This window comes from Aquarana catesbeiana, linkage group LG03 (genome assembly GCF_042186555.1).
Source record: "Aquarana catesbeiana isolate 2022-GZ linkage group LG03, ASM4218655v1, whole genome shotgun sequence".
NCBI lineage: Eukaryota > Metazoa > Chordata > Amphibia > Anura > Ranidae > Aquarana > Aquarana catesbeiana.
In genome coordinates, this window is record NC_133326.1 from 671,713,349 (window position 1) to 671,732,890 (window position 19,542).

Genomic DNA, 19,542 nt, shown 5'->3' on the forward strand with positions numbered 1-19,542 from the left:
AGAAGCATTTTTTGGAATGCAAACTAAATGCGTTCAGGACGGATGTTCAGAAGCATTTGAAAGGCCAGATGCCTGTAACAGCCTGTAAACGCTGCTAAACGCAGTAAGTCGCATTTAGCAGCGTTTCATTTACAGACTTTTTCAATTTTAACAAAAAAATTTTTTAAATATTAAACGCGGTTTAACGGACGTTTTTAGACGTCGGTTTCTAGCTGTCAAGTTAAATTGTTGAGGAAAGGTTAAACAACGTCCCGTGTACATGAAGTCTAAATCTGCATGTTGCTGATTCTGGTGGAGCTCAGCCTGCCAAACACACAGGCCAAGCTTGTATAAAGAAGCCGATTTGTCTAAAATGTGACTACCAACCAGGCTCAAACACACCATTTTTTTTTTTTTTTTTGGGGGGGGGGGTAGTAATGCTCACCAAGTCTGATTTATGCTAATTACAAGCACAGGAGTGAGGGGTGGGTAACAAACAGTTACAAATTTGGAGCTCCACAAACCCTTTAGGGAAAATGTTCTTTGGCAGCACATCCTAATTAAAGAATTATTTGTAGCAGGTTAGTTTTAAATATGTGACTTATCTTTATAAGGAAGGTGGTGATGTGTCGGTGTATAGAACTCAATTCTGTGTCACATTCTGCATCCAAAAGAGAGAATGACCAGCAGCCATTGCTCTATTTATTTAATAGTAGGGCGTGGCCCACGGGTATGGTGCTTGGGCGTGGCGCTTGAACGTAGCATGCATAAATGTGGGAATGGACTTATGGTCATTTGCTCATCCTTTCTGTTTGCAGATATTATGGCGCAGGAGCAAGAGGACCAAAAACAGCCAGTTGTGGATCTTATGGTGTACTCTCTGAATCGATTAAATTATGCTGATGTGGTTCTATTGGGAATTTTTTTTGGTTTCCAGAGCAGTAGCAGATGAGCTACTGCAGAGAGATGAAGCAGAAGACCATGCTGTGGCTCTTCCACCCCGCCTTCGCCAACCACAGCTCTTTATGCCACGGGCCTTTTTGGGAGACATGCGGGACTCAGATGTCTGGACCAGATTCCGGTTGACCAGAGGAGCAATTCTCTACCTCTATGGGTTCCTAGAGGATAAACTGGAGCCAGCTACATCCCAAAGCCATGCAGTGCCTGGGATGGTCAAGTTGCTGACCACACTTTATATTTTGGGCCGTGGCAGTTTCCAAACCACCTCTGCCCTTCTATTGGGAATCAGCCAACCCACTGTGTCCGAGGTGTTTATGCAGGTCATTAATGCCATTCTTGAACTTGTGCCATAATTTATCCTCTGACCACAAACTGAAGATGAGTAGACCAATGTGAAGGTGGCTTTCTTCCAGCGTGCACAATTTCCACAGATCCTGGGGGGCCAGTGAATGTACACATGTTGCAATCAGCCCCCCCGAGATGTGAAGTGGACTATAGGAACCGTAAGCAGGACCACTCTCAATGTGCAAGTTGTGTGTGATGTCAGACGGAGTATCATGAGTGCATGGACGGGTTTTCCAGGGTCATGTCCTGATGCATTTATTCTCCACCAGACGGCGCTATATGAGAAGTTTGAGAGCAGCCAAATGCCCTCAGGATGGCTCCTTGGTAATGTATAATGTTGAGACATATTTGTTTGCCTAAATTTAAATGAGCTGTGCTTGTTATTTGGAGAACAGATCACATAACATGTCATTGGAAGTAACCCAGGCCCAGCTTTAGTAAATAAACCCCTAGTCCCTATTATAAACTTCCAGGTTTAGTTTCAATTACAGGTACCCCTAAAGCCAGGCAGAGTACCTGTACAACAAGACACACCAAAGAACAAGGTGTATTGTGCATCATTTAGTTCTGCTAGGTTGACATGAAAGGCTTAGGCCCCTTTCACACTGCGGCGCTCTGCAGGCGCTACAGTGCTAAAAAAAAGTACCCTGAAACAGCCGCTGCAGTCTCTCCAAAGTGAAAGCCCCGAGGGCATTCACACTGGAGCGGTGCGCTGGCAGGATGTTGAAAAAAGTCCTGCTAGCAGCATCTTTGGAGTGGTGTATACACCGCTCCTTTGCCGCTCCTGCCCATTGAAATCAATGGGGCAGCGCGACTATACCGCCGGCATAGCGCTGCTGCAACCCTTTTTCGGCCGCTAGCGGGGGTTAAAATATATAAGCCAAGGTACCTAATTTTACTACAAAAAAAACGGGAAAACTTATTGACTTGAGTATAAGCCTAGGGTGAGAAATGCGCAGCTACTGTAAGTGGAAAAGAGGGTCAACAATGCCCATTTGCAGCCTCACTGTGCCCGTTTGCAGCCATAGGTCCCCCGAACTTCAAACTCGGTAGTTAAGGGTTCCTAGATGCCCCCCTAGCTGCAGCCAAAATTTGGGGTCTCTGGACCCAAAGGGTCCGGAAATGACACTGCTGCAACAGGACATAGTTGACCAACTTTGGGGCCCCGTGCCTCAGGGGCCACTTGGTGCTAGGAACCCCAAATTTGGTGTGCAAACCCAGTGGAACTAGCACTACAACATATCCAAAGCTAGGGTTCTCAAGATACGGGGCCCCAAAGTCAGTTCGGAAAATGTCAAGCACTTTTCTGCAGCAGAGAATGACATTTTCCGAACCGATGTTGGGGCCCTGTATCTAGGGGCCACTTGGGGCTAGGAACTCTAGCTTTGGATATGTTGTAGTGCTAGTTCAACTGGGTTTGCATACCAAATTTGGGGTTCCTAGCACAAAGTCAGTTCGGAAAATGTCATTCTCTGCTGCAGAAAAGTGCTTGACTCCAGTATAAGCCGAGGGGGGCATTTTCAGCACAAAAAATGTGCTGAAAAACTCGGCTTATACTCTAGTATATATGGTAGCTAAAACTGGTGCACTCAGAATCTGCTGCAGCTGTGCATGGTAGCCAATCAGCTTCACGCCTCAGCTTGTTCAATTAAGTGTTGGCAATAAAACCTGGAAGCGGATTGGTTTCTAGTAGGGGTGCAATGGATCGTCACTGATCCGTGATCCGAACGGTTCAACCTGTTCATAATGGCACACATGCGCTCCGCGGAGCGCGCCGCTGCCTCGGCCTTAGGAAAGGCCACGGCTTCGGTCTAGCTCCGGAGCGGTGGCCATCTTGGTACACCCATCGGCCGTTTACCACATGATCGCTCCGTCAAATGACGGAGCGATCATGTGTAAACAAACCGGCGTCGTGTCATGACGCCGGTTCCTCTGTGTACTGATCTGTACAGTGGAGGGGAGAGATCGGATGGCAGCAGTGCCAATACTCTGCCATACCCTGCCAATACTCTGCACCGTCCACTGCCACATACCACCCACCCCTTCCCCAGAAGCACTGTGGAAAAATATTAAAGGTGATTTCAAAAATATTTTGCCACGGGGGGGGGTTGGGGTTGCTGGCGCAAAGCGTCACCTCCCTGGAATGAGTTTGCCACCTCCCTGGAATGAGTTTTTGCAGGTTGGGATGTCTGCCCTTAGGTACATGTATAGTGTAAGCTTTGAACTTCATTGAAAGAACCTAACCCTTGAAGTTCACTTTTTGTGGGTGATGTGGTGGGGAAGGTCCATTGCAAACATATTTACTCATTTAGATTTTTCTTTTGGCAGGGGATTCCGGTTACCCGCAGCTGGCGTGGCTGATGGCTCCAGTCAGGTACCCCCAGAGCCAGGCAGAGCGCCTGTACAATAAGGCATATAAAAAAACCCGGAGCATTGTGGAGACCACATTTGGCCTGCTAAAAAGCAGATTATTGTGCCTGGGGGAGAAATCCTGGACTCTCCTCAGGAGGCCAGGATCATTCTTGCCTGCTGTGTTTTACACAACTTATGGTTGTTTAGAAATGAATCCTGGGAGCCTTCTGAGGATAGGGAGCTTGAGGTCCGGCCGCGGGCAGTCCCCAGAAGGGCGAGTACTGAGGCAGGATTGGCTGGTCAGCAGATACCTTGCATGTAAGTAATCATACCTAGTTGTAAATTATTAATAAAAAAAACACACTGAAATCTCTCCATGACATGGACCCAGACACTAAGAAATATCTGACATCTGTTCTTTGCATTATATGGAGTCTGTCATCTACATGATGCCACTGGGCAGCACAACCCCAAGACAAATGGCAAACACGGTTTCTTTTCTGACATGGAGTGGAGAGGGAGTAGAACAGCTGTCAGGTGTTTTTGTGTGTGCCCCTGTTAGAGAGAGCTAACCTGTATACTATGCAGTGTTAATTTCGTTGACTTAAAACATTTTAGTCGACTAAATGAATACTATTAAATACGACTAAAACTAATACAATTGAGATAACTAAAATGCCATTTTAGTGAAAAATTATTTAAGGATAGGGGTAAGTGGCGCTACCTATATTGGGGTGCCTAATTAGATTTAATAACTGTGCTTGTGTTAACAAAACCAGAACAAAAAAACACTCAGCAAAAAACTTTTTGGTTTTTGAGTGTGCTCCTAATGGAGATTAATGAACCGTGCTAGTGTATATAAACCAAAGGAATGCTTATATCTATATCTATATCTATCTGAAAAACTGTAAAAAAAAATCTGAAAAAACATATATAATATATAGTTCCAGCATAGGAAAAAAGGTGTGTAGTGTTCCAGCAAATTCTTGTAATTAGTGACTTTGTGAGAAAAAACAGCTGATATCCGGTGACTTGCGGTGCTCCCCCTCAAGGATCCCCACTCACCAGCTCCCTACACCCCTGCAGGGGTAATAGGCATGTAGTACCGGGCCATAGAGTAGCGTCCTAGATTCCAGTAGGGCTGTCCCCAGGTGCTTCCGCTCCAGATGTAATAACCCGTCCGTGGTATGGTCATCCACATAGGGAAGAAACAGGGCTCCCGTAGTGTATTACGTTTAAAATTACTTTATTAAAAATTATGCCAAACATCAAGCTAAATAATAAAAAAAGGATGCCATATGATCACACTGCGTATAAGTAACATACACGGAGAGAGCTCGTGGATCCCAAGCCATCAGCTGCTTGAGGCGCACGCCACTCAGCTGATGGCTTGCGATCCACGAGCTCTCTCCGTGTATGTTACTTATACGCAGTGTGATCATATGGCATCCTTTTTTTAAGGAGCCTGGACTTTTTAGTTATTTTAATTTATTTTATTTATTTAGCTTGATGTTTGGCATATTTTTAATAAAGTAATTTTAAACGTAATACACTACGGGAGCCCTGTTTCTTCCCTATGTGGATGACCATACCACGGACGGGTTATTACATCTGGAGCGGAAGCACCCGGGGACAGCCCTACTGGAATCTAGGACGCTACTCTACGGCCCGGTACTACATGCCTATTACCCCTGCAGGGGTGTAGGGAGCTGGTGAGTGGGGATCCTTGAGGGGGAGCACCGCAAGTCACCGGATATCAGCTGTTTTTTCTCACGAAGTCTCTAATTACAAGAATTTGCTGGAAAATTACACACCTTTTTTTTCCTATGCTGGAACTATATATTATATATGTTTTTTCAGATTTTTTTTTTTTACATTTTTCAGTTTTATAACTAATATTTATATATTTATATATATTTTTATGTTTACAACACATGATGAACTAATGTAAGATCTGTACCGCCTCCTTTCTCTTTGGATTGTGGATGGGAGAGGGGTTCAACACGTTTTTGGATTCATATGAGATATCACTTTTGTATGTATTGATTAATAATTTTTTGGGCACCACACCACCTGCAGGGGGAATCATCACTGATCAGATTCCTCTCCACGCAATAGATGGGAGTGTGTGTTGTATAATTGAGTCCAGTTTTACCATATACTACACTGGTTTGGATGGTAGCTATACCTCAGATAGATATATATATATATATATATATATATATATATATATATATATATATATATATATATATATATATATATATATATATATATATATATATATATATATATATATGCATTCCTTTTGGTTTATATACACTAGCACGGTTCATTAATCTCCATTAGGAGCACACTCAAAAACCAAAGAGTTTTTTTGCTGAGTTTTTTTTTTTTTTTTTTTTCCTGGTTTTGTTAACACAAGCACAGTTATTAAATCTAATTAGGCACCCCAATATAGGTAGCGCCACTTACCCCATCCTTAAATTATTTTTCACTAATATATCTCACCCCCCAGGGGGTGTGTCTAAGGGGAGGCTGCAACCTGAGTCCGTGAGCGCGGAAACCCTTCCCTACTTACTAAAATGCCATTTTAGTCAAAAGACTAATGCTGGCCATACACTATACGAAAAATCGGCCAAACCCATTTTCGAAAAAAGAAAGTTCCGCCATGAGCGCAAACGATGGTGCCATCATCTAATGACCGATAAATCGTTCGTTAGACATAAATAAATACATTTTTGGTTCTTCTTTTTTTTTTTTTTTTTTTTTTTTTTTTTTTACATATACATAGTTCAGACGGGAAACACATTAACCTCTCAATTTATCGTTCACCCGCTAGAAAATTTCCAAATTTGTCCTTCGTTTTTTTTTTTTTTGGCTCAAAAACGTCCAAACGATTATTGATTTTGTGCCCATTAACTGGCTGAAAAAAAACAAGCGGTCTAAATGACTGAATTTCCGCCGTGTTTTTTTTTTTTTTTTTTTTTTTTTTTTTTTTTTTATAATGAAGTTTGGAATTGTAGAGAAATGTTAACTATAGCATTACAATTTAATTGCACCCATTCGATTTTAGACTGAAATTAGTTTTAGTCGACTAAAATGTACTGGACATTTTAGTCGACTAAAACGTGGGACATTTTAGGCGACTAAAACATATTGGAGATTTAGTCGACCTAAATATGACTAAAACAATTGCAGAAGACTAAAATGGGACTAAAACTAAAATGCCATTTTAGTCCTAAGACTAAGGCTCCATGCACACTGGAGCAGATAAACTGCAGTTTATTGGCGTTGGGGCGTTTTTTTTTTTTTTTTTTTTTTTTTTTTTTTTTTTTTTTTTTTTTTTTAAAAGCCCATAAACTCCACTCTGTTATCCTATGTGTCCATGCACACATGGACGTTTTTTAGCTTTAATGAGCAGTGCCGTTTATGGGCTTTTTTCTGAACACCAGAAATTTGCGTTCAAAGTGCCGTTTTTCACCGCTAAAAAAAGCCAAACGCCGATAAACGCGCGTTAATTAGCATTCGGTGTTCTATTTTTTTTTCAATGCATTGTGGGATTTTTGGAGTGTCCTCTGTGTATTTTTATTAAAAACGCCCATAAATGTTAACGCTAAAGGCTAGTACAAAACGCTGTCAAAAGCACGTTTTTCAACCTGAGTTTTCTGCCAGCAATCTGGCGTCCAGAAAAAGCTTTTTTTGAGCTTCAGTGTGCATGGAGCCTTAAACAAAATTTGCTGCCAAAATTAACACTGATATTATAAAATGACTTCTGCTATGGTTTTTGGTGTTTGTAATGTGTGTTTTTTTTTTTTTTTTTTTTTTTTTTTTTTTTTTTTTTTTCTTTAGCCGAATAACCACATGAGCTTTTTGTGTAAAAGTTGGACCCTGGAAAACCCGTTCAGAAGGACTGTCTGGAGTCACAGGTGTGTGTGCCTTAACCAGTACCCATGTGATACCTGGAGCCCAATCACAGCTCCCTCTCAAAGGAAGCAAAGCTGTTTGTAATTCCATAAATTAGGAACATCTTTTTTAACTTTGTAATTGTCTGCTAACATCAACAAAAATCAAATACAGTACCTGACCGCGAGATTGTGTTTCCAGCGTGATACCATCGCGCTGGTTTTCGGCGACAGGGTACTGTGCATGTCGCACTGGCTCACTCATCAGGAAAAAAAAAAAGTTTTCCTTTCCCTTTGCGATGAGTGACAGGCAGTGCTGACAGCTGTCTGGTATGAATCCTGAGGGGGAATGCCGCGCCAAATTTTAAATGAAAAAACCAGCGTGGGTTCCCCCCCGGGGGCATACCAGGCCCTTAGGTCTGGTATGGATTGTAAGGGGAACCCCCCATGCGGGAAAAAAAGGCGTGGGGGTCCCCCCAAAATCCATACCAGACCCTTATCCGAGCACGCAGCCCGGCCGGTCAGGAAAGGGGGTGGGGACGAGCGAGCGCCCCCCCCCCCTCCTGAGCCTTATCAGGCCGCATGCCCTCAACATGGGGGGGTGGGTGCCTTGGGGGAGGAGGGCACCTTGCGGCCCGCCCCACCCCAAAGCACCTTGTCGATGAGGACAAGGGCCTCTTCCCGACAACCCTGGCTGTTGGTTGTCGGGGTCTGCGGGCGGAGGGCTTATCGGAATCTGGGAGCCCCCTTTAATAAGGGGGCCCCCAGATCCCAGCCCCCCACCCTAGGTGAATGAGTATGGGGTACATCGTACCCCTACCCATTCACCTAGGGGAAAAAAGTGTCAATAAAAAAAAAAAAAAAACACAGTACACAGGTATTAAGAGTAATTTATTAGGCAGCTCCGGGGTCTTCTTCCGACTTCTCCCGGGCCCTTCCGCTATCTTCTTCCAGCTCTTTTCCCAGCGGGGGCCCGGTCTGCTGCCGCTGTCTTGTCGCCGCTTCTTCTCTTCTGATGTTGACATGACGCTCTCTCCGGCTGGAATGCTGTGTGAGAGCTGCGGAGCCATTTATATAGGCGCTGACCCCGCCCCCTTGTGACGTCATGGGCCCAGCATGCGCAGGGACTGTGGCGTCATAAGGGGGCGTGACCCCAGAGTCCCTGCGCATTCTGGGACTGTGACGTCACAAGGGGTGGGGTCACCGCCTATATAAATGGCTCCGCAGCTCGCACACAGCATTCCAGCCGGAGAGAGCGTCGTGTCAACATCAGAAGAAGAAGCGGCGACAAGACAGTGGCAGCAGACCGGGCCCCCGCTGGAAGAAGATAGCGGAGGGGCCTGGGAGAAGAGGGGGAACACCGGGAGAAGTCAGAAGAAGACCCCCCCCCCCCCCCGAAGTCGGAAGACCCCGAAGCTGCCTAATAAATTACTCTTAATACCTGTGTACTGTGTTTGTTTTTTTTTTTTTTTTCCCCATACTCATTCACATAGGGTGGGGGGCCGGGATCTGGGGGCCCCCTTATTAAAGGGGGCTCCCAGATTCCAATAAGCCCTCCGCCCGCAGACCCCGACAACCAACAGCCAGGGTTGTCGGGAAGAGGCCCTTGTCCTCATCAACATGGGGACAAGGTGCTTTTGGGGTGGGAGGGGCCTGCAGGTTGTAAACACATGCGGATACCGTGGTAATCCGCATGTGTTTACAACCAATATGTTTGTTTCACTCCTGAACTATGATAAAGTGATTTCCCAAACTTTATGAAGCCTGCACTAAGTGAAAGTCTATTCTGAAATGTGACTCCTATCTTAATGTCATTGTACAGGAGGGGTCCTGCTTACGGATCCTGTTGGGCGGAAGCCATCTTCACATCCTCCACTCCCCTTCATTTGTGAAAAGTGGACACGTTGTGGCACAAGACAAGAACTGGCATCTTGGACCTGTATAAACACCCTGGCATGTCAGAGGTGGTTTGGGAGCAGCACAGTTATTTCCCCATCCATCTCCTCTATATTGCTATGTCTTTAATTGCTTCTGTCTTTAAAATTAAAAAAAAAAAATAACCTGGAATGGACATCAGAGACCTTCTTCTTTCTAAAGGTGGAGGTGCCCTGTGTTGGCAAAGGGCTGGGAATTTGGGTGAGCATTCTCCATCTCAAATAGACACATATCCAATCAGATCCAAGAGAAATACATTAACCACTTCCATACCGCCCACCGTCGTTTTACATAGCTAATTCTAAAGAGGAATGTCATTGTTATGGCAGCAGCTAGCTACCATAACCCCGGTATCCTCCTCTTCAGTGGACGGTCCGCTTCAAGATAAAAATGGTCTCTGTGGCGGATTCGCCGCAAGATCACTTTTATCGGTGTCGGGAGAGGGGCCACCCCCCCTCCTGCCGCTCTCCGGTGCCCTCTGGCGCTTACCCGAGCCATCGGTAGCGGCGGAGGCGATCGTGTCCTGTCCCTGGTTTGGCATGGAGGGGAAGATGGCCCCCACCCATCTCCATACCACTGCAGGGCGGAAGCGACGTCAAAACGTTACTTCCGCCCATAGCTCTTAACCACTTCAGCCCCGGAAGAATTTACCCCCTTCCTGACCAGAGCACTTTTTGCGATTCGGCACTGCATCGCTTTAACTTGCTATTGTGCGACGTGGCACCCAAACAAAATTGACGTTCTTTTTTTCCCACAAATAGAGCTTTCTTTCGGTGGTATTTGATCCCTTCTGCGTTTTTTTTTTTTTTTTTTTTTTTTTTTTTTTTTTTTTTTGCGCTATAAACAAAAAAGACTGACAATTTAAGAAAAAAAACACAATATTTTGTACTTTTTGCTAGAATAAACATCCCCATTTTTTTTTTTTTTTTTTTTTTTTTTTTTTTTTAGCTTTTTAAGCTAAAAAAAAAATCGCAATAAGCGTATAGATTTGTTTGCGCAAAAGTTATAGAGTCTACAAAATAGGGGATAGATTTATAGCATTTTTATTATTATATATTTTTTTTTTTTTTACTAGTAATGGTGACGATCTGCGATTTTATTTATTTTTCCCCCTTCATAACATTATGGCAGACACATTGGACAATTTTGATGCATTTTTGGGATCATTGCCATTTATACAGCGATCAGTGCTATAAAAATGCATTCATTACTGTAAAAATGTCACTGGCAGGGAAGGGGTTAACACCAGGGGGCGATCAAGGGGTTAACTGGGTTCCCTGGAAGGTGATTCTAACTGAAGGGGGAGGGGACTGACTAGAGGAAGTGACGGATCTGGTTCCTAGCTAATAGGAACACACGATCTGTTACTCCTCTCAGAACAGGGAAGTGTGTGTTTACACACACACTTCCCTGTTTTGTCCCTCGTGGCTTGCGATCGCTCGTGGCCGGCGGTCATCGCGACCGTCGACCACGGGCATCAGCACCCCAGCTGTACAGCGGGCATGGGCGCGCACCTGCTATCGCTAAACGCCGTCTCTCGCAGGGGAGCCAACCTACCGCTGTATAACGGCGGCGGCTGGTCGGGAAGCAGTTAAAGGGCCTTTTTTTTTTAAATTTTTGATGTCATTTAAAAAAAAATAAATAAATAAATTGCATTTTAGTGTAAATATGAGATCTGAGATCGGTAGAGCGAGAGCAATAATTCTAGCCCTAGACCCCCTCTGTAACTCAAAACATGCAACCTGTAGAATTTTTTTAAACGTCGCCTATGGAGGTTTTTAAGGGTAAAAGTTTGTTGCCATTCCACGCAGGCGCAATTTTGAAGCGTGACATGTTGGGTATCAATTTACTCAGTGTAACATTATCTTTCACAATATAAAAAAAATTGGGCTAACTTTACTGTTTTTTCTTCTTTTTTTTTTAACTCAGAAAAGTGTGTTTTTTCCCAAAAAAATTGTGCGCTTGTAAGACCGCTGTGCAAATACGGTGTGACAGATAGTATTGCAATGACCGCCATTTTATTCTCTGGGGTGTGGTTAAATACAAAATCTGATTTCTCAAAATGTAGACCAGCATGGGCCATAGCATTTAAAGTGGAGTTCCACCCAAAAATGGAACTTCCACTCTTTGGAATCCTCCCCCCCCCCCTCCAGTGTTACATTTGGCACCTTTTCAGGGGAGGAGGGAGCAGATAGCTGTCTAATACAGGTATTTGCTCCCACTTCCTGGCATAGATCACTGCGGTGACCTACTCCACTTCCGGAGCCTACTCTGTCCTCCCCACGCTGTCTTCTGGGAGACACACGGGTCCCAGGAGACAGCAGGGACCAGTGAGGACGCACATGCACAGTAGGGAACCAGGAAGTGAAGCCGCACGGCTTCACTTCCTGATTCCCTTACCGAGTATGGTGGCGGCAGCACCCGAGAGCCGACATCGCAGGTGCCGACATCGCAGGTGCCCTGGACAGGTAAGTGTCCGTATATTAAAAGTCAGCAGCTGCAGTATTTGTAGCTGCTGGCTTTTACATTTATTTTTTTTTCGGTGGACCTCCGCTTTAAGAAGATCCTAAAGCTGACCTCTGTTGTGGGCCAAGGACGATCCCTTAAATGTGCTTTTTTTTTTTTTTTTTTTTTTTTTTTTCAAACTAATTTTCAGATGAGCACAGTCAAATGGAAACCTACACCATTATTTATTTAGACCAGGGGTCTTCAAACTTTCTAAACAAAGGGCCAGTTTACTGTCCTTCAGACTTTAGGGGGGCCAGACTGTGGCTATTGGGAATAGAAAAGGTCCCAACATCAGTGGAAAGAACATAACGCCCCATCGTTTGTTTGAGTGGGAGTAATGGTGCACCACCATTGGTATCAGTATCAGTGTGACAATAGGCTATTAACAGTGTAACTGATAAAACACTTCATGAAAAAAGGGGCAATGAAAAACTTGTATTTTGTAGTCCAAAGACTACTGTGATGATGATGTCCAAAAGGATAAACAAATATTACCAACAGTGTAACAACATAGCTGTGTTTTTTTTTAAAAACACTTAGGCCCTTTTCACATGTGCGGACCGTTCAGATCCTCCTGTCAGTGTTTTTTTTTTTTTTTTTTTTAAGGCGGATCTGAACGGTCGCTCCATACAGCTCTATGGAGTGACGGATGTCAGTGGTGACATGTCCGCTGGCATCCGATCCGCTCCACAAAATCCAGACGCATGGAAACCCTATGTGGATCGGATGAAAACGGACAGGCGGTCCGTAATCGTCCGATTTCCCCCCCCCCCCCCCCCCCATAGGGGAGAGCGGACTCTCTGACAGGTCTGTCCCTGCACAGAGTACAGAGATGGACTTGTCATCTGCCGGCTCAGCAGGGATCAATGGAGGGATCCCCGCTGAGTAGTGAAAACGGACAGCCCCGTGTGAAAGGGGCCTTAGCGGAAATATTGTTTCCTATAAAATGTAGTCCACAAGCTGCTGTAATTGTTATATCCAGAACTTCATGAGGCATCAGGGGAACATTAAACGATTAAAGCGATCATGTTCTGTTCCTCAAATAATCAAAAGCAAACAGCGCCGCTTACCAGATCAGGTGGATCTCAAATTATAAGGCATCAACTGGGAAAGGAGGCCTTCTACGGGGAAACGCGTCGGGTGGCGCTTTGGATCGTAACATCATCACGCATCGGCTGGTTTGAGCTGTGTTTTAATTGTTGGCATGCCGCTCGTGTTGGATGTCAGTGCTGTGAGAAACTTTTTTGAATAAAGATGTTTTAAAAGTACTGCACCATTAAGCCTCTCTCTTCTATCTTATGACACATACCCTTGTCGGGAGTACTTTACCTTTGGAAGACCCAGGAAATCAATACTGCAACAGCGTGGAGAAGGAGGAAGATTTCTGTCATCACTGATCGTTTTCATCTGCTGGGCGATCCCATCCCTCCTGTGTATGCCTGTATGATCTCTATAATTTGAGATCCACCTGATCTGGTAAGAGGCGCTGTTTGCTTTTGATTATTTGAGGAACAGAACATCATCGTTTTAATTGTTTAATGTTTCCCTGATGCCTCATGAAGTTTGTGGATATAACAATTACAGCAGCTTGTGGACTATATTTATATAGGAAACAATATTTCCACTAAGGCCACTTTCACACGGGGCTGTCCATTTTCACTACTCAGCGGGGATCGCACCATTGATCCCCGCTGAGCTGGCAGATAACAAGTCTGTCTCTGCACTCTGTGCAGGGACGGACCTGTCAGAGGGTCCGCTCTCCCCTATGGGGGGGTCGGATGATTACGGACCGCCTGTCCATTTGCATCCAATCCACCAGACGGATGGAAAATAGGACATCAATCCGTCTGGATTTTGTGGAGCGGATCGGATTGGGGCTGATCAGATGTCAGCAGACACGTCACTGCTGACATCCGTCACTCCATAGAGCTGTATGGAGCGACCGTTCAGATCCGCCTAAAAAACTGACAGGTTGCTACATTGTTACACTGTTGGTAATCTTTGTTTATCCTTTTGGACATCATCATCACAGTAGTCTTTGGACTACAAAATACAAGAGTTTTTTATTTCCCCTCTTTTCATTAAGTGTTTTATCACAGTTACACAGTTAATAGCCTATTGTCACATTCTTACTTGTATATTTTTGGTTGTGCTTTTTTCCTTTTTGTACACCTTTCTATAAGCTGGATATTCTGGTTTTTGTTTGATGCTGCACCTCCCTTCCCCCATTCATTGTTGCACATTTTTTCAATTTTTTTTAAAATTTTATTATGCACATAATTAAGGTTTAGCGCAGATCCCCCCCCCTTTTTTTTTATCTATATAGTGTCTAGGCTGGCCGTACATTATCCAAGGTGGTAATTCAATTTTTTTTTTTTTTTTTTTTAGACATTTACCTTTTTAACACCTAGCACAAGGGCCTGCCTGATTGCAGACAATTTGAAAGTGTTTCATGCACTTTATATGCTTTTCCAAATGCCTGGAAATTGCCTTCAACACCAAAAAGATGTAGGCTTAGCTTAACTGCCCATGTCCCTTTCAGAGACCTGGGCTAAGGCAGACATTTCTCCAGAGCAGGAGGGGTGAGCAGTGTTGCCAACCTCCCACAGCATTTTTTACTAACAAAACATGACACATTTACTGACAGAGCAGTTTTTTTTTTTTTTTTTTTTTTTTCCCCCCCTGACACCCTCAAAAATGACTATTCCTATTAAAAACTAAGACAATTGACACCCCTTTCCAGCCCAGGCCATTTTTCAGCTTTCAGCGCTCTCACACTTTGAATGACAATTGCGCGGTCGTGCTACTCTGTACACAAACACGCATTTTTTTTTTTTTTTATCATTTTCTTCACACAAATAGAGCTTTCTTTTGGTGGTATTTAATCACTGCTGGGTTTTTTTATTTTTTACACAAAAAAAAAAATTATTTTGAAAAAAAAATATTGTTTTTACTTAGTTTCTGTCAGTAAATTTTGTTACTAAGTCATTTTTCTCCTTCACTGATGAGTGGGCACTGATAGGTGGCACTGGTGGGCACTGATAGGCGGCACTGGTGGGCATGGATAGGCAATTCTGATGGGCATTGAGCAACAGCAGTGATGGGCGTTGATGGGCAGCACTGATGGGCGGCACTGATAGCCAGCACTGACTGGAATCGCTAATAGGCACTGATTGGTGGCACTTGCGGACAGTGGTGGGCACTGATTGGTGACACTGTTGGTACTATATCAGTGCCCTTATTACATGTGTAGATTTCCCCCTGTGTGGAGATGCCACTGATCGTCTCTCCTCACCACACACTCTGTCAGTGTGAGGAGCGCCGATTACCGGCATCTCCTTGTTTACATATGACCAGCTGTGACTGGACACACGGTTGGATTTTCCGCAGGAAAATGTTTGATGGGAGCTTTTTGTCGGAAATTCTGACAGTGTGTAGGCTCCATCGAACATTTTTCGTCGGAATTTCCGACAAGCAAAATTTGAGATCTGGATCTCAAATTTTCCGACCACAAAATTCGTTGTCATAAATTCCGATCGTGTGTAGACAATTCCGACGCACAAAGTTCCACGCATGCTCGGAATCAAGCAGAAGAGCCGCACTGGCTATAGAACTTAATTTTTCTCGGCTCGTTGTATGTCTTGTACTTCACTGTGTTCTTGGCAATCGGAATTTTTGACAAGATTTGTGTGACCGTGTGTAAATCCTCGGATTTTGTTGTCGGAATGTTCAATCGTGTGTACAGGGCATTAGACATGTGCAATTCGCTTTGTTCCGAATTTGTTTTTAGACGATAGTCAACAAATTTGTTAACTCGGAAATATTCAAATTAACGGAAACCCGTTTAACGAATTTTTCCAGAAATTCAAAAATTCGAAAATAAGAATTAAAATCCGAAAATTCAAAGGAATGAAAATTTCGAAAAAAAAATTTGAAAACCCTAAAATTCGAAAAAATAATCAATAATAACTATTAAATTATAGGTATTGGAATTTCCTTTAAAATTTAGCTGTTAGTGAACGTTACGAATAAGAATTTATCCAAAATTACGAATTATGGGAAATAATAAATGCTGCATCTAAATGAATGGAACTTCACAAAATAATAATGATAAAACCTTTTTGTTATTATTATTAATTTATGTTCCATTCGTTTAGATGTGACATTTGATTTTTCGGATAATTTGTAATTTCAGATAAATTCGTATTCGTTACGTTCACTAACAGACAAATTTGAAAGGAAATTCCAATACCAATAATTTAAGTTTAACTATTTTGTATTTTAAAATTTTCGGATATTTGAATTTCAGATTTTCGAATGTCCGATCATAACGAATGACCCGGAAAAAAACAAAAGAAATGAAAGGAAAACAAACACTTTTTTTGACAGTGCACATGTCTAGTTAGTATATGAATTATGATGTGACGTCACTCTGTCCATGTCTCTGAATAGTTCTGTCCTTCCATGTGAAAATATAAGGGTGGTTTCACACTGCTGTGCTGCAGTTTGGCCACGGCACAGATGTACCTGTGATTTTTGTACGGTTAACCCATGAGTTCCTATAAATTTTCTATTAGGTCACAAACTTTGTGTGTTTTCTAAAAGCGCACCAAAAAGTTCTGTGTGCTTCATCTTTGGTGCGCTTTCAGAAAACACGCCATAAACACACAACCTAATAAAAAGTCTATGAGAAGCTGCAGCTTAACCACACAAAACCCGCGAGTACACCAACGCTGCGGTCATACCACAGCACAGCAGTGTGAAACCAGCCCAAGCAGAAAGCTCTCATTGCCTCGATCACATATAACAGGGGTAGGCAACCCCCGGGACACAAAGCCTGTCTTGCCGAGAAAGTTCCTCCGGCGGATAAGGACCCCCCTGTACTGCGCAGTACGAACGACTAAGGAGCTGCCGAAAATGGCCTAAGCTGAAAACCTTCAATCAGCTGTACACAGTGCCTGCGCCCTGGGTCCAGGTTCAAGCCCCACCTTCCAAGTGGACTTAGAAGGAGAATAAAAAAGTGCCGAGCGAAGCAAGGCCATGCCCGAAGGGTGGTGAGCGGCCCTCTTACAGGCGCCGTGTACTGCTGATTTACAACTATTCGGCTTCGCCTATTTCCGCTGGCTCCTACTGTGCAAGCGCTGCGCCTGCGCAGTAGAGGGGGGTCCTTATCCGCCGAGGGGAACTTTCTTGGCAGAACACCGGCACTCCCTCCCCATCAGCAGAGCAGTGCAGGGAAGTGTCAGTGAGACACTAATACATTCCAATTTCAGAATTCCCCACACTGCACTGAGGGGAAGGCACTGTGGCCCCACACATTGTAAAAGATGGGAAACATTGTTTGGTTCTCTAACTTTGCTGTAGCTGCGATCGTGAGCTTTTGTGATGGGGAAGAGATTGGGTGCAGTTCTGCTGGGGGGGGGTGGTCCCTGTTTCCAGGAAGAGGACTGTCATTGGCCACTGCTAAAGCCAATCACAGTCCTGCTAGCCCCGCCCACCATCTGGAGGAAGATGACTTGCTTGGTTGCCACTACCAATCTCAGAAAGAAGAGATTTCACTGTGATTGAGAAAACCACAATCAGGAATTACTGTTGAGCTTCTGGGAACTTTGTTGAAATTATTCCTGAACCTTTGCCTTACTTAGTACTGAACCCCTGAACTCTGTGTCCCTTTAAGCCAGAGCCATTATTCAGTACGATGAAAATCACACCCAATGTTTGCTGCGGCGCAGAGCGCCCCACCTTTTCTCAGCTGCAGGGGGCCCAACTTATGATCCTACACACAGGCCCACTGCTTTCAGAAAATGCTCCTGGCCTGAGCTCATCATTGCGCATCCATTCTGTATGTGACATCCCATACATCCACATGGGCTGGATGCGATGGGTGGATTAGCAGAATGAGTGTGCCAGGACAGGTAGATGTGTCTCATCTCTGCTTCCTTTCACCACTTTTCATTTCACACATATCATAGATGAGAAGAAGGTACAGCGGTGGGGCAGATGTGCAGGGAGGTACAGTGGTGGAAGAGATGAAAAGGGGGTTCAGCAGTGGGACAGAAGAGCAGGGGGGTAAAGCAGTGGGGCAGATGTGGAAGGAGGTGTATTGGTGGGGCAGATGAGCAGGGGGTTACAGTGGTGGGGCAGAAGAGCAGGAGGTACATTGGTGTGGCAGATGAGTAGATGGGTTCAGTGTTAGGACAGATGAGAACGTGATTTAGTAATGAGACAGAAGAGCATGGGGGTACAGTGGTGGGGCAGATGTACAGTGGTGTGGCAGGTGTACAGTGGTGGGGCAGATGTGCAGGGTAGTACAGTGGTGGGGCAGATGTGCAGGGTAGTACGGTGGTGTGGCAGATGTGCATCAGGGTACAGTGGTGGGGCAGATGTGCAGGGGGTTACAGTGGTGGGGCAGATGTGCAGGGGGTACAGTGGTGAGGCAGACTGGACTGGAGGGGCCCACTGGAACACTGGACAGGTGGTTGTGGACAAGGCTCAGAGTATCCCTCCTAAATGCACATTACAAAGAAGGTGTACCTTGTCACAGGGAACTGAAAGTTAAACTAGAGAACAGTTACAGTGTACCTGGTGTACGTTCATCTCTAAGTGTAGAGTATTCCCCCACTACAGCTTCAGCCTTGTCCCAAGGCATTGGTGAACAGGGCACAAAGCAAAGGTACCCCATGTGTGTGTAAAGTGACTCTGTAACCAAGTGCCTAACGTAACCCAGAAGAACCGACGTGGGGTAGGCCTTTCCATGTGACCCAGCACTTGACACCCAATGAGTTAATGGGAAAACATGGAGGAGGTGACAAACAACCACACTGCTGTCCCACAAACATATAGTATGTAGGCTTAAGACACACACCCTGCCATATCCCCCTTAAAGGACAATTGTGCAAAAAAAAAAAAAAATAGTGCTTTTTTTTTACCACTACTATTCCTTTATACTGACTGTTGACCTTTACAAATGCAGCAATTTAAAAATTAGATGAAAAGTTTAGCACTAGGAAACACATTTTGAAAGATAAAAATAGTGCATTTTATATACAACTATATAGATCAGACCAAAATGAAGAGGGACAGAGGGACTTTGTCTCAAATCAGGGACAGTACCTCGAAATCAGGGACAGTTAGAAACTAACCCCAATCGGAGGTAACCCCAATTTTTTTTTTATTTCTCGGTTTGTGATAGTTTTGTTAGGCAAAAGCCCAGTAGGTCTTCTGCATATCAAAACAATAAACAAAACAAAAAAAGTGTGGGGTTCCTCCAAGGATTCATAGCAAACATTTCAGGTATGGATTTTAGGGCCCCCCCACACCATTTTATCTATTGATTTTTTTTTCCCCCCCCCAAAGTTCATACAACACTTTCTGTTTTGTTTGTTAAATGGAGTGCCAAAAATTTTGTAAATATAAAGAAAAAGTGAAGGGTACCTACGACCTAACAGTCATGTATAAAGAAATTTGAATTGAGGTGACAATGGAATTTTATGGTACCATACAAAAGCTTGGGATACACAGAATAGATATAAAAAGTAGAATTTTATTTAATTTACAA

General features: G+C 44.0%; 1 long non-coding RNA gene across 3 annotated transcripts in view; it reads left to right on the forward strand.

The window, feature by feature from the left end:
- LOC141133467 (uncharacterized) overlaps positions 1 to 11,148 on the forward strand; it is a 52,591-nt gene extending 41,443 nt beyond the window's left edge. For all 3 annotated transcript variants that reach the window (XR_012243083.1, XR_012243084.1, XR_012243082.1), the window contains 4 exons: positions 798 to 1,608; positions 3,613 to 3,954; positions 7,489 to 7,565; positions 9,364 to 11,148. This is a non-coding gene — a long non-coding RNA (uncharacterized lncRNA). The remainder of the gene's footprint in view (positions 1 to 797; positions 1,609 to 3,612; positions 3,955 to 7,488; positions 7,566 to 9,363) is intronic.
- The last annotated feature ends 8,394 nt before the right edge of the window (positions 11,149 to 19,542 follow it).